The sequence below is a fragment of the Thunnus maccoyii genome, chromosome 10 (assembly GCF_910596095.1).
Source record: "Thunnus maccoyii chromosome 10, fThuMac1.1, whole genome shotgun sequence".
Classification (NCBI taxonomy): Eukaryota; Metazoa; Chordata; class Actinopteri; order Scombriformes; family Scombridae; genus Thunnus; species Thunnus maccoyii.
In genome coordinates, this window is record NC_056542.1 from 34,170,396 (window position 1) to 34,176,867 (window position 6,472).

Sequence of the window (6,472 nt, forward strand, 5' to 3'; positions counted from 1 at the left end):
CTTGTGCAGCAGACAATTGCTTTGTGTGTTTGGGAAATTCGTGACTCATGTTTGACTGTTGATTGACAGTTAAAGTGAAAATGTTAAGAGAACAGTACAGCAGAGCTGAAATGTTTATGGCAATGAGTTTCCAAGTTGGGAATTGTTCACTGGTTGGATAAAAACTCTATGCTATTATGTTATTAAGACATTGGTAAAGGGTTCATAAGTTTAATTTTCTGACAAACAATCATTTTACGCAGCAACTAAGTCATTATTAAGGGGTCAAAGGAATTGTTTAGGCTTCATCATAAGACAACAGCAAAAGCTATAAATGACAATATTTCATAAAAGGTTCTTACAATACTCTATCTAGTCTGTAAATGTTAGAATGTCTAAAAAATATTTATTACATGGCTTTGTTGAATAATCGATTCTGATTGGTCAATTACACCATTCTACAGTCTGTTATTTCTGAATAGCAGAATGCTGCTATGAATAACTGACCATTGCTATGGACGCAGTTCTGATCATAGACTCTGGAGGACCACATCGAATTATATCAACCTGCAGAAAGAAGTCCAGTAAAATTACCAACTGCAGCTCAATCACAACACCTTGCGGCAAAAAACGTTACTACTATTCGAGAGAGGGAAAAGTGGAGCAAGATCCTGTCCTCCAATCCAGGCAACGGCAGCAGATCTGGTGAGCGCCTCTCCTAGTTGGTATCGCTACATACTAACTTAAGTGATAAGCAGCAGTGATAATAGTAATATTGTTACCAGTTGTAACACTAGTAACAATTGTGTTTCCAGGTGTGTCAACTGCAAAGCCCCAGTAAGAAGGAAACATAGAGATGAATGAGGACAGAAACATCAACATCAATATTCCCAAAGAAGTCCTATTCACCTTGTCTCACTTCAACATCACTACAACAGAAATGTTTAGTGTAACGCAAATTATAATGCTAAATAGGCTAATCTTAAGAAGGCTACAGAATTTTCATAGATATTTATGTTGCTATGCACACAGTTCCAACCATAGAATCAAACAGACATTTTTTAGCAGAAGCAATAAAATCATTGTTAAATCTACAAAATCATTTTTAAATCAATATTTTGTGTCACATTATTGATTTCTTCAATAAATAGCTGTGTAATAAAGCAAGATAATGTACAGCAAGTGGGTCATTATTGTGACATGAACCCCGACAGGGGTGTACATTATCCCTTACTCAGTGATTGAGTTGTGTTCTGGATGCTTTGCAGCACTTTTCCAGAAGGTCAGTGGTCAAATTCTTATTAATGACTTGTAACTGGAAAGCTTCACTAGATATAAACTACAAACCGCCCTAAAGACAGGATGTCCCCCAAAACTTAAAGGGGACATACTCTACACATAATCAGGTCTATATTTATATTCAGGGGCTCTTCTGGAATATCTTTGCATAATTTACAGTCTAAAAAAACTCCTTATTTATCTTATGCTGCGTTCACATGGATTCAGGCAGATGGTAACTGTAGATGGCACTGCCATCAAAAGTTAAAAAATTTGAATTTTTTGCAAACCCAAAAATACGCACTTTCATATTCTCATAATAATAAAGCTGTAGTAGCAGACTAGTATAAACTAATAAGTAGATTTTAAAACTGTCATCTTGGTCTCATCTTGTAATTTGCACCTCTTTTTTTTTTTTTTTCAATTTTCAGGCATTGGCAGCGGGGCTCTCTGTGATGACATCACAAACTGGTTGTTATTGTCCCAGGGCTATCATACAAAATGTTGGTCTCCCAAGCCCCCAGAACAGCGCCGATCTGTGAAGCCAATTTGACATAGCGGCCAACCCCTACGAAATGTCTCGTCTCACTATTGAATTCGATCTTTTCAGTCCAATCACATTTCGAAAGTCTAGAAGAGCTGCATGATTGAACTGTTTTATCCCTGGGCTGTGAAGCCAATTTGACATAGCGGCCAAACCGAGTAATTACAACGTCACGTGATGCTATTGGGCCCAAAAAGACTTTTTCCCATAGACTTACATTGTGAAAGAGACGTCTGTAAATCAGCATATACATTTTTTTGAGCATCAATAACCCTGCGAAATGACAGGGAATTAGAATCAGAATCAGAATTTGACCCGTTCGGTCCAATCACATTTCGACAGTCTAGAAGAGCCGTATGATTGAATTGTTTTATCCACATTCAAGTTAGCTGGAGGGCTAAACTGGAAGTAGCTGGCTCGGCCAGTGAAAGTCACTAGTGCACTTGCTCTAGTGACCAGTGATCCCGGAAGAGCCGGGTAATTTTATACCTGCAAGTCGAACTGTTTTGGCTTTATGGGCCACTGAGCAACTTTCATAAGAATGAACGGGGCCCCGCCTCTGACGCTGTATCCAGTTCCTGTTATACATCCATGACTTGACTCTCTGGAGGCTCTGTCAACAAACCATGAAACAACTTCTCAAAAACATCCAAACATGTTTGAGCTGAAATCTGATCCTAAATATGAGAGTGGATGACGTAAACAACACAAACCTTAGCAACAACCTTAGCAACAAAGGCTACAGAATGGACGGCTGTTTATGGGCATGTGCAACTAGCAAACGTCAGCTCATCAGCAAGGTAGAAAAAAACATTGGAAACAAAGCATTCAGAGCAGGTCAAAGCCATGGCTTTTGAGTTGCAGGGAGCATTTTTACATACATTAACTTCAAGTTTTGGAACTTTGACCATATTTAATATGAAACTGTCCAAGCAAGGTTCAGCTATCTGTGTTCAACAGGCCTGAACCCATAACTCATTTTGAGAAATATTTACATTGGAAGACCTTGAAATATGCAGTACTCCTCAACACCTGGAAACAGACTTTGATGTGTAAAATTGGTTCCCCTTTAACAAGGAAAGTTCCTGCAGTTTAGGGAATCCGTACTTAGTTTTTCAAAGCAGACACTTGAGGATCATTTGATAACATCTGAGAAGGAATAAAGAACCCACAGACTTGTCTAATGGTCCTATTGTAAAGTACTCAAGAAATGTGAACATTGTAACTACTAAAACTGGAGAGGGATCACACACCCAAATAAAGTCTTCTATGGAATCCTGCTGAATAGGATTGACAATTCACTGCACCTGAAATGGTTGGGATAAATTTCATAATACAAAAACCCACAATATTCTCAGTTTACAGCAGGTATACATGTACTTAGCACACAGCTGCTTTACACAAAAGACAAGCAAACAGAACATTAGTGACCACAATATTAACCACTTCCAAATATCAATTGCGATTGACATGCCAACAAAAACAAAAACCATAAAAACTGTAACACATCTGCTGCCACAACCAATCGTGTCATATTTAATTTTTTAAAGAATACTTTGTTCAGGTATTTGTTCAGGTATTATGCATTTATAAAAAATGAATATATATGCTTTTAAATATTTGTTTGATGGTGGGAAGTGCAGAAAGACAGGACACAGGGGTAGAGAGGGTTATGACATGCAACAAAGGTCTGTGGCTGGAATCAAACCGTGGATGTTGCAGTTATGTGGCATGCTTCTTAACTAGTAGGCTACCGGTAGGACCCATTGCTACCAACCAGGTGATGAACCAAGTAAGACACACTTGACCTCATACTTATCCAGAAAATCTAGATTGTAGATTTTGCAGATGATATTATCCTGTATATGTACGTATGTTTCATCACACATCTACATATGCAAGGACAGAGACTGAGAATTATTATGCTGAGACTGAACATCCAAGAACACTATTTGCATTGACTTTATATGACATCAACATCATGACAACAGTAACAACAAAAGACAGACATATTGAACAAGCTGGCAATGACAAGAGTAACATTTCATAAATAAAATCCACCGAGAAATCAAATGTCCTCCCAGCCCACTACTGATGTTCTAAAATTCAACACAGCTTTCTCAGTTGAGCTGAACTTTACCTCCACAAATGTGTTTTTCTTCCTGTTCCTACAGTTGGATGTTTGAGCTTCACTGTGCAAAATGTTTGACACTAGAGGGCTGTTTTCACATTCATCTCCTGAAGGGGAAAAGTTTCTCTGTGCTCACTGAAAATCCTATGAGCATGATTTGTGACATCACAACTACTTTGTAAGCCAATCCTGGTCCAGTCACACAAGTAAGTTACACACGTGTGATGTGGAAACTTGAAGCCTCCAGTGCACATACACTGAGAATGAACTTTTCAGTGAAGTAGGAGACATCTTGTGTCCAGCAGTTACACTTTTGAGATAAAATATATTTACATATATATAGATTCTACAACAAGATAACATGATAATTTCACTTTTTTTGTGGAAAAACCACATCAGACACATATTATTCTAAGTATATGTATATGTATATAAGTATTTTATGTCTCAAGGGTATCTTTTTTTTTTCTTTTTGTTCTGCATGTTGTTTAATATGTGATCAATTTCCCTCCCAAGACAAAACACAAGGCTGTCTATACTTTCTTAGACTGTGGTTGGAACTGGACCAGTTACTTTTAGCCAAACACAGAAACTATTTTTCCATCCAAGTTTTACTACAGAATCCCGAGGAGACTGAATAGACAGCAGCAGCACTGCAGAGAACATGGTTTAGTCCCAGCTGACGTGTCAGTGCATCTAGTGTGACAGGATGTTTTTTCAGTGAGTTGGTTTATGCTTTATGACTGAATGATTTTCAATAACAGCAGATTGGGACTCTCCCTCATGTTAGCATGGACAGTGAAGAAGCTTGTTCCTGAACTGCAGTCATATGCTGCATGTTTTTACTTGTGGTGACTTCAGTCTGATGTATGGAAATGTTTCTTCTAAAAATGAATGCTGTCCTGTTAGAAAATTATTCATATTTCATTTCATTCTTCCCTTGAGAGATTTAAAGTAAAACATGTTTTGTTTTGTTTTGTTTGCATGCCATAAAAGTGTGGTTGGCCATATTCATAATCAACTAGCAATTAATTGGATCACCATATTAGTTATAAGAAATAGGTTAGATGTAGATCTTTATTAGTGATTGAATGTCATTGCTCCATCTACCTTTAGCTCAAAGTGTCTCAAACCTTCACTGTATCTGCATCATAATTTGAAAGCAGAACCACAGTAAGGTTAAGTGTGTCATATAAAGTTAGCCTGCAGTGTCATTCAAGTTCAGCAACGCCAGTTCCCTTCTTCAATTTATCAGTGATGTGAACTGAAACATGATGACCATGTAATTTATTGTTTGAAACATCACTAATATGATCAATTCATCAATGAAGGGATGTTTTCATGGACAACCTGAAGATACACACTTGATCATCAAACTGTTAGCAAGACATTCAGAACTCCATATATACAGATTACTTTCTATGTAAAAAGCAAGCATGTAAAACCAGCGCTTACACAGCTGTATTGGGTCAGGACCAGAGTGGCTGGAATGTTTATGTCTGTCATTATTTCTAATGTGTGATCTGGTGGATCTTGTGAATATCTTTGTTACATTAACATATTAAGTTGTATACATCTTAAATTATTTATGCACTTCTGACTAATTAATGGTGAAACCAGTTGTACTAAATATTATAATATTATCAACACTGGGGTGGGCTTTGTTTTTTTAAGTGAAATATAAGATTCAGCTCCCCTTCCCACTCGAATAATTTTTGTACAGTCCCTAACTCTCTCTGTATGTCTGTTTGTATCCCCCTCCTTTCTAAGAGTAATACAGATGGGTGACAAATTAAAGACCAGTTCAGGCCTGAACAACTTTGTATTGACTTGCAATGACTCTTCCCTCTAAGGGGACAGTGGACCCAAACCATGCCAGCAAAATGCCCCCCACAGCATAACAGAGCCACCAGATCCCCACACTGTAGGGGTCAAGCATTCAGACATGTACTGGTTTTTCCTTAAATTTGTCAACTATCTGTACATACAATACACAACAGCTCCCCCCTGAGATAAAGAAGATACTCAACACTGAAAATTTGTTTGATATTACCAAACATGCAATTCCCATGAGACATTTGTTTTTATTGATCTATTTATTTTATTTTGCACACTTACAGGGTCGGCATTCCTTTTTGTCCACTGCAAATTCCCACCTGATAAATGTGTGTGTCGTATCATATTGATTAACAATTAGTACATGGGAGGTAGACATTAGAACTGAACCAGACCAAGAAGAGTGGGAAAATACAATGCTAAAGTAAAACCAACAAACAAACACAAAAAATCTTTTCGTAACAGGTTAAGAGTCAATATCATATATACTCCATACACTACAACCAACACTACATTTCTCAATGAGAACTACTCCAGTGTCTCTCCTCCATCTGCATAAAAAGTCAGATTTTTATTTTCTGTGTTGTGCCTGTTTATTAAAATAAGAATATAAGAGAATAACTTTGTGTCATCTTCCACATGGAACTTAAAATGCAACCTGGATAGTTTTTTCTGGGACTTTCCTCTGAAGGCTCCAACTTAAC